Below are 9,229 nucleotides of genomic sequence, written 5' to 3'. Positions count from 1 at the left end.
CTTATTTTTATGAGGTTATGTAGTTATGGCCTAAATATTAGGTAATGCGTGGTTGGTAGTTATGATTGATATTTTTTAGGGTCTGCTATCCACATACCCTTTTAATTTTCAACCATCTGATCGGATGGATTAAAGAAAATCAAATGACATAAATTAATAAGGGGTGTGTGAGAAGTAAAAAGGGATGTGTGGATAACACAACCCTTTTTTTTTTTTTTGGGGTAAGGATTAGTCAGTTTTGACTACTAGGGTTTAGAGAAAAGATCATGTCGCTGTTTGTACCGTTAGGCTTTAATGAAGGTTGGTTCTCTCCTTTGAGAAAAAAGTTGTAATTAGATAACTGCTTATAGAAAAGATAGAAGATGCTACTGGGCGTGTTAACTATATAGACATGGCCACTTGGGCTGCAAGATTTATCATAAAGGACTTTTAGGACGTGTTTTCCAAATTAGAGTTCATCTCAGCAACTGGCCTTCTACTTGAGGATATAGTACATCCGATATACAACAGGCTCTTGCGGGCCCCTTTGGACATAAGCTAGCTAGTTTCAAAGGAGAAAGAGCCCTCAATTTGGAGAGAGACTTTCATATCTGTTATTGACAATTAATTTGACACCAATTTATTCCATTTCTGGTTTTCCTCATATGAACAAAACAAATGTAAAACAGTAGAAAAGATAGCCCCCACAATATTACAGCATACAAGTGGGAAATGAGACATTACAAACACAATATGTATGGTCATTTCTGAAGGCGGTAGGAAGGAATAAGGAGTAGATGGGTAGCCCTCGGAATTGTTAAACCAAACTCCTCAGTCATATCCAACTCATTTGGCAACATGTTATTTTGAAGCTCCCAATCAAAACATGGCACAAGTTGTGCCAACACTAACTGGACCACATTAAGGCCTAACTGAATTCCAGGGCAACGTCTTCTACCAGAGCCAAATGGGATAAGCTGGAAGTGATTTCCTCTAACATCAATGTTATTACCCGCAAATCTCTCTGGTATGAACTTCTCTGCATCCGTCCAAGCACTTGGGTCTCTCCCGATTGCCCAAGCGTTTATGATAATGCGTGACTTTTTAGGTATATGGTAGCCATGGACGGTGCAATCTTCCCTGGCTGCATGAGGAACCAACAATGGTACCACTGGATGTAGCCTCAATGTTTCCTTTACTACCATGTCCAAGTACTCTAATTTGTCCAAGTCTGATTCCTCCACCATTCTTTTGAGGCCTACAACATTTTCTAGTTCTTTTTGGACTTTTTTCATTACCTGTGGATTCCTCATGAGTTCGGAGAACGCCCACTCAATCGATGTTGATGATGTGTCCATTGAGGCCGCAAGCATGTCCTGCCAATAGTACAATCGAAAAACAAGTCACAAAATCAGGCCATAAATACAAATTTAAATGGCATCTGTTATGCTATCAAACTGTCAATCTAAACAACACACCAGTAGGCAAATTCACAGCCTTAATAAACCAATAACATGTTAAATTTCAGACAAGATACAATTCTGTTTTAATTTGATGCCAAGCAAGAGTAAGAATACAAATAAGGTAAAATGAAGGATTAGTTCAATGTAATACTTGGTCGCCATATGTTATGGTATAGGTTTTATGCATACTTACCAATAATATAGCTTTGATATCGGAGCGTTCGATTCGGTAGTCAGATTCTTCAGAGAACATGAACGCCACCATGGCATCAACAAAGTCCTTCGGTCTTTCTTCATCCTTGGATTGAAGATGCTCACCAATTACCTTCTCAAAAAATTTATCAAATGCCTTGTTAACAACCTTCATCCTCTTAGTGAAACCTTGGAGGTCAAGTTGTGCAATCCAAGGAATATAATCTCCCAAGTTAAGGGCTGCTGCTAATTGGATACCCTCTCTAATCACAGACTTGAAACCCCTCTCGTCAAACTCTTCATCCTTGTACTTCTTCCCAATCACCATCCGGCAGCTCATGTCAACACTAAGAGTTGAGACCATGTCACTGAGATCGATAGCAACATGTCGATTATTGGCAGACTCTTTAATAGACTGAATTAAGAGAGCAACCTCTTCTTTCCTCATAGACTTGAAAAAGTTGATTTTGTGGTTGCTTAGTAATTCAAGTGTGCACATCTTTCGGATGTCACGCCAATATGAGCCATACTCAGCAAAGCTCACGTTTCTTTGCCCAAAGGATATGTGTTTTGCACCCTCATGAGGTGGCCTACTTGCAAAACCAAGGTCATGTGTTTTGAGGAACAACTCAGCCGCTTGTGGGGATGAGACAACAATGGTAGTCATAAGACCTAACCGCAGGTACATGATATCGCCGTATTTTTAGGTTAGCCGATGAAGATCTTTGTTTGGGAACTGCCCCAACGAGTAGAGGCTGCCGAAAATAGGAAACCCTCTTGGACCAGGAGGTAACATCTTCTTGTTATTGCTTTTCCATATCCATGCTCGCAGGATGTGAACAACTGTAAGCAACGCAATTGTTGCCCAAATCCAAACCACCATTGTGTTTGCTACCTAAGTGTTTAAGATAAGAGCTCTCTGGACTCTGTTTTACTTTAGAAAGAAGAAAAGAAGGTCCTTGTTTCATTGTGTTTAATGGATGTTGATACTTGGCTTAAATAGATTTGGAAGAGTGGAAGGTTCAACAGATAGACTTGAATATTACCGTATGAGTTTTCGACATGAATGCTATAGTTGGAAATTCAACTAGCAGGAGTCCTAAACATTCTTTTTAGCTTCTTACACGTTTCTATTTAATTTTGTTCTATTTTTTCATTTGATTTATTTGACGGTCATAAATAGAACATGGTGTGCAAAAAGCTAAAAAGGGTATGAATCACATCCCTGAGGATCTTCATAGGTCTTCCTCTACCCAGTTTGCCCTGAACCTTAGTTTCATAGTCGCATCTTCTAACCGAAGTATTTGTAGCTCTTCAGTTCAATTGTCCAAACCATATTAATTGATTTTCTTTCACCTCATCTTTAATTGCGGCTACTTTTACTTTACATCGAATATCCTCATTTAAATTTTTTTTCTCTCTTGTGCGTCTACACATCCAACAACATAGAAACACAAGGTATATAAACAAAATTTTGAAAAAGAAAAAAAAATAAATGTTTTCTAATTTACCTTTGAATAATAATTGCATTCCACTTATGAAATAATCTATACATCCACCTTTACAAATAATGTATTTTTACACATACAAATTTCAAATTAGTCCACGAATGGATATCTCCAACATTACTCCAACTCGATCAGTTTGACGTTGCATAAACTGGACACATCATGTATGCAGTTATCGGTGCACAAGTAGGAAAACAGACACATCACACATGCATCCATCACGCAAGCAGATCGTGGTGCGCAGGTATGACTTTCTTCGTCCATTCGAGTTCTGTTGTATGTCGTGGTGCGCAAGTAGGACTTTCTTCGTTCGTTCGAGTTCAGTTATTCTCTCTTTCCTGTTTTTTTTCCTTGGTGATCACTCTTGCTCTTGCGGCCCTTTCCACAAATTTATTCAGCAAACTTTTGAAAATAATAGCAGTTGTGGAGCCAAAAATATTCACTAGGCGACACGTGGACTTTTGGACAAAAGAGGACAAAAATACCCTCGAGGCATACCGGGTTTCCTACACGCGAGCAGTAGAGAATCATTTTTTCAACCAAGTCAAAAGTGCCCAAAATAGGTATCAACTTAAAACCTAATTTATTCATATATTTCCCATTTCATTATTTAGCTAATCAATTAGCTAAATAATATACTTATTCCTTTCATATTTCATAAAATCATAATAATTGACTAATTAAGGGATTAATTACGTAATCAATCCCTTAATTGTCAATTTGAAACATCCACTCAAACCTAAAAACACAAGAGGGCCGGCTATCCCATTCAAAACCTAATCCATTACCTTTTTTCTACCTTTTCCCACCATTTCTTCCTTTTTATTAGCCAATTATACAAAAAACCACCAAAACATTCATTTTATGTTTAATAGCCAAATAAATTGGCTAATTAAACCTAAAAACCCTAGCCACCTCCTATCCCTATAAATATACTCCCATTCTCACCAAAAAGCTAATTCCAACACTTTGGCAAAAATCCCAAAATTCTCTAAACACTATTTCTCTCTAAATTCTAACTTTGGCATCGGAGGTTCTTCGGCCAAAGCCCCCCCCATTCATCGTGGGCGCGTGAGGCTCTTGGCCTTAACCTAAGGTGTTAATTGTTTTGTAGGTGCAAAATTGTCCAAGATCAAGGAGGAAGAAATTTGCATCCACAAATTGGTGCTTTCATTGAGAGTTGAAATCCATACTCGTAGAAGACTCTCGCACAAAAAGGTTTTTTTTCTTTATTTTCTAGTCCATTTGAATATTTTTCATACGTTCTTATTATTAGAATTTTTTACTTGCAAAGGTTCTTTGATAAAACGTATAAGCAAAATATAATGGCTAGAAATTTAGAAAATTCCACAAGTGAAAATTCTAATGTTCAAGAAATGGGATTACGGAGATCCGTGAGGCAAAATGCGACAATAAGGGGAGCGGCATCACCACAACGAGTTTCCACCATGGGAACCACCGCGGTGGCTACCTCGGTAGCCACCCACGGCGAGATCCATGGTGCCTTCACCACGGCCACCATGGGAACCACTGCGGTGGCTACTTCGGTAGCCACTCGTGGCGAGGTCCATGGAGCCTTCACCACGGCCCGAGCCGTGCCATCCAAGGCTCACGGTACCAAGACCAAAATCCAAGCCGTGACATCCAAGTTTACGTGGACCCAAGCCCAAGCCTCGCATTCACATGCACCGCGCATTGAGCAGCCTGCTTTCGTTGAGCAGCCCACTCCCGTGGCCCAGCCTGCTCTCGTGACCCAGCCTGCTCCCGACGAGCAGCCCACTCCCGTGGTCCAGCCTGCTCCCGACGAGCAGCCCACTCTCGTAGTCCAGCCTGCTTCGGTCGAGCAGCCCAATCCTGTGGCCCAGCCTGCTCCCGCCAAGCAACTTGCTCTCGCGGCCCAGCCTGCTCCCGCCAAGCAACTTGCTCCCGCCAAGCAACTTGCTCTCGCAGCCCAGCTTGCTCCTGCCAAGCAGCTTGCTCTCGTGACCCAGCCTGCTCCCGACGAGCAGCCCACTCCAGTGGTCCAGCCTGTTTCCATCAAGCAGCCCACTCCCGTGGCCCAGCCTGCTCCTGCCAAGCAGCCTGTTCTCGTGACCCAACCTGCTCCCGACGAGCAGCCCACTCTCGTAGTCCAGCCTGCTTCCGTCGAGCAGCCCAATCCAGTGGCCCAGCCTGCTCCCGCCAAGCAACTTGCTCTCGCGGCCCAGCCTGCTCCCGCCAAGCAACTTGCTCTCGCAGCCCAGCCTGCTCCTGCCAAGCAGCTTGCTCTCGTGACCCAGCCTGCTCCCGACGAGCAGCCCACTCCCGTGGTCCAGCCTGTTTCCATCAAGCAGCCCACTCCCGTGGCCCAGCCTGCTCCTGCCAAGCAGCCTGTTCTCGTGACCCAACCTGCTCCCGACGAGCAGCCCACTCTCGTGGTCCAGCCTGCTTCCGTCAAGCAGCCGACTCTTATGGCCCAACCTGCTTCCGTCGAGCAGCCCATTCCCGTGGCCCAGCCTGCTCCTGCCAAGCAGCCTGCTTTCATGACCCAGCCTGCTCCCGACGAGCAGCCCACTCTCACTGCCTATCCTGCTCCAGTGGCTTTCCAAGCAGCCCAAGTCAGCCCAAGACTATCTCAACCATCCGGACCTACCATCGAACCGGGGGCATTCTCACCACATTTTTTCGCGAGTTTGACATTTCCTAACTCAAATCTCGCGCCCGAAGTCTACCACCCTTTCACTGCCCAAGGAGGCGCATTCCTTCCAAGCTCTTCCAATCCAAATGGCGAACAACACTTGTTTCGACAAGTCATAGAGTTGACGAGCGCCCTTGCACAACAGACAACCTTGGTGAATCAACTTTTGCAACACATTAGGATCCAACGTGCCCCGGACGAGGTATCCCGAAGTAGGACAAGGGCAGACAGACATTTCCAGCAGCGTCTCGGTAAGCAGCCACGAGCCGAACGTTTGGGCAGTGTACATTCCCATCTTAGAGCGCGAATGAGCATGCACTCTCGACTAGGCCCACGGAGGAGCATACATTCACGGTTGGGGTTATACTCCGATAGTCAACATGAACAACCTTCCGGGAAAAATGTCTATTCGCAGCTAAGCCCACAATGAGCGTCCTCCACCTCACATCAGAGTAGGCAGCACGACGGACGGAGAGAAGCAGTCACTCAATCCAGCTCAAGTTCAACCAGCAGCATGCGAAGAACTCGTTCGCCTACTAGGAACGCATCACATGCACTGCATTCGCGGCATAGACGAGCCAAACACATGGAAGAGCAGCTTAGACCAGCAAGTCATAACTGGGGGCAGCCGAGAGCTCCGCTACCCCAACAAAGGCAAATTCAGGAAGAAGTAGAGAGACTCTTGACCAAGCGATTACATGATTTCCAACGCAACGAGGTCACCGACGAGGCACTACGACGGAACATAACCAACATAAGCAGGTCACCCTTCACGGAGGAGATTGAGCAGGCAGAGCCTCCACGCGAGTTCAGCATGCCACATTTCACATCTTTCAAAGGGGATGAAGACCCGGAGAGACACTTAAAACGCTACCGAAGCGCAATGATCCTTTATCGAAACAACGATGAGCTCATGTGCAAGATATTTGCCACCACTCTACAAGGCGAGGCGCAAGATTGGTTCTACACCCTGCCGCCACAATCCATCCGGAATTTCTACGAACTTTCTTTGGTTTTCACCAAAGAATATTCATCCTATCGCTTGATCAAAAAGAAGTCTGATCATTTGTTCAACGTCAAGAAGAACCCAAAAGAGTCGCTTCGCGACTATGTGAGGAGGTTCAAAGTAGAGAAGGCAAAAATAGTCGGATGCAACGACTCGATAACTAGAGCAGCCTTCCAAAAAGGACTTCCAGCAGACCACCCGCTATTCGGAAAATTGATCATGAAAGAAGATCTAACTCTAGCAGACTCTTTTGCTTTGGCAGAGAAGTATGCACTTTGGGATGAGGCTCGCCAATGCACATTCAAGGACTTGAAGAAGTACCCGACATCACCTCCCTAGAAGCAGCAGAGGACTTATTCACATGTTTGACGGTATCTAAAGTAGCAATAAGCTCTACCATCATGCGAGAAGAGATGAGGGCCTGACTACCTGTATTCCACAGTTACCTATATTCTACAGTTCAAAAGCTCTCCTCGATGTTATTAAAAATTCAAAAGCTAACTTTGGCGATAGTTGTTGCAACCCAGAAGCACAAGTTTTACTTTCAAACGCATGCAATCATCCTCATGACGTACTATTCTGCCCAATCCAGACGCGTGACGATAAAGGCGTAGACCTTGGCGGATGTAAAGTTTTCTGACGAACGCAACATTGGAAGGACACACTCGAAAGCAAGTTTTGTCCTCATCACCCTAAAAGATTCTACATAGGAGCAACATGTACCGGTAGTTGAGTACCATTTCTTGCTGCGCATCACACGGCCCTAGCTGACCCTTGCTCAATGATTCAACTCTAGAGTGGCCCAATACCGACAGTTGAGCATCTCCTGCTGCGTATGACATGGCCCCATCTCCACAGCTCCCTACTGCGCCTTCACGCCGAGCCTAGGTGTCGCAACAGAGCGGCCCAACGATGCCTCAGAAGTAGCTGAGCACACTCTAGCTGCGCCTACTCCACCCGATGGAGACTTCTGGCATTTGCATGTCGACGACGCAGAAAAGCCTTCATCACTGCCGGCAGAGAATGCTCCAAAAAGATGGATCCCATCTAGGAAGGTCCGTACAAGATCAGCAGAGTATGGGGCAAGAGCAATTACACCCTCACCACCATGAAGCGGCAAAAAGATTGAAAAGCAATGGATAGCCTACAATCTGAAGAAGTACCATGTGTGACCTCCCGCTACATCAAAACCCGAAGACTCAATAAGCTCGACGGGCACCACCTCACAAGCTGAGGACTATCCAGTTGTTATGCAGTTCTTACCTTACAGCTAAAGTTCTCGTTCATTTCACTCGTTTTTCAATGAAGAATTTAGAAGTAATCACAACTTGGCTTGGCTGCATGCTTACAACAACTAATCACTCCTGCACTTCAAAAGAAGACTGCGCCCTTCTTAGGGACTCATCGCAGGAATTGCGCCCCCCGAGGGACCAACCATGCTCTCCAGTGCGAGAGGGTAAACCAATTCTCTGACACCCATATGGGTCAGCTCTCCAAGACGGGAGGATAAACTTTACACTCCGAATATCCAGACTTGGATGAGCCTGGCTGCCCTAGTATAACTAGATGCACGATGGCTTGCGCCGGGATTCCTAGAAGTAGCCGCAATGGTCTTTTTCAAGGCTTAGCTAACTGAAGGATTTTGGGTCTCTTGGCCTAATCCGTGGGGAACCGGGCCTTAGAGACGGAGAGGGCACATTACGCAGTACATCCGATGGACGGCTGCCCTGGAATCCTAAAGCTGCTACCAAGTGCACTAAGGTAGCCTACGGATTTCGGAAGACTGCCTACGGCTTGCCCTTCGAGCAGTAAAGCCGCACTAGACTTATACAACTGCACATTCTTGTGAAAGGTTAAACAAGCTAGCGCGCATATACGAAGTTTTATCCACTGCCGACATGCTACGTAGTCGATAAGCTTCACCTCTGCCAAGCGCGGAACAACCTACACCAAGTCCTAAAGTGTTGTGATACTTGCTACGCAACCTACGGAATTGAAGAAAGTCAAAGTTAACAGCCTAGTGGTTACGCGGACTTGTCTGCTTCTGTAAGTAAGGCATCCGGCTGCCAACCCTATGGCTAACAACTTTGCAAAGTTCTACACCAACACCTACGGCTGCATAGGCTACGCGAGTTTGTCTGCTTATAAAAAAGTAGCATGCCTGCCACTGGTCTATCAAGGGAAATAACATCTAACCAAACATTCCAAAACCATTCAAACTTTAGGGAAATAACATCTAACCAAACTAGGGTACATAGGGGTTCCAAAAGTTACCTTAAAACACTTTTAACAAGTCAAACAAGAACCCAAAAATCCACCTTTTGGATTTGGCCGAAAATCCCCAAAGTCATGGCACCAAATTTTAGCTCCAATATTCATGCTCATATGAACTACATCTACAACA

The 9,229-nt window shown here is 45.1% G+C and overlaps 1 pseudogene; it reads right to left on the bottom strand.

The window, feature by feature from the left end:
- Nucleotides 1-740: 740 nt before the first annotated feature.
- On the bottom strand, nt 741-2,517 carry LOC126614230 (cytochrome P450 71AU50-like; annotated as a pseudogene).
- Nucleotides 2,518-9,229: the final 6,712 nt, after the last annotated feature.

This window comes from Malus sylvestris, chromosome 3 (genome assembly GCF_916048215.2).
Source record: "Malus sylvestris chromosome 3, drMalSylv7.2, whole genome shotgun sequence".
Classification (NCBI taxonomy): Eukaryota; Viridiplantae; Streptophyta; class Magnoliopsida; order Rosales; family Rosaceae; genus Malus; species Malus sylvestris.
Note: the sequence above shows the minus strand (reverse complement) of the source record. Positions and strands in the feature narration are given on the sequence as shown.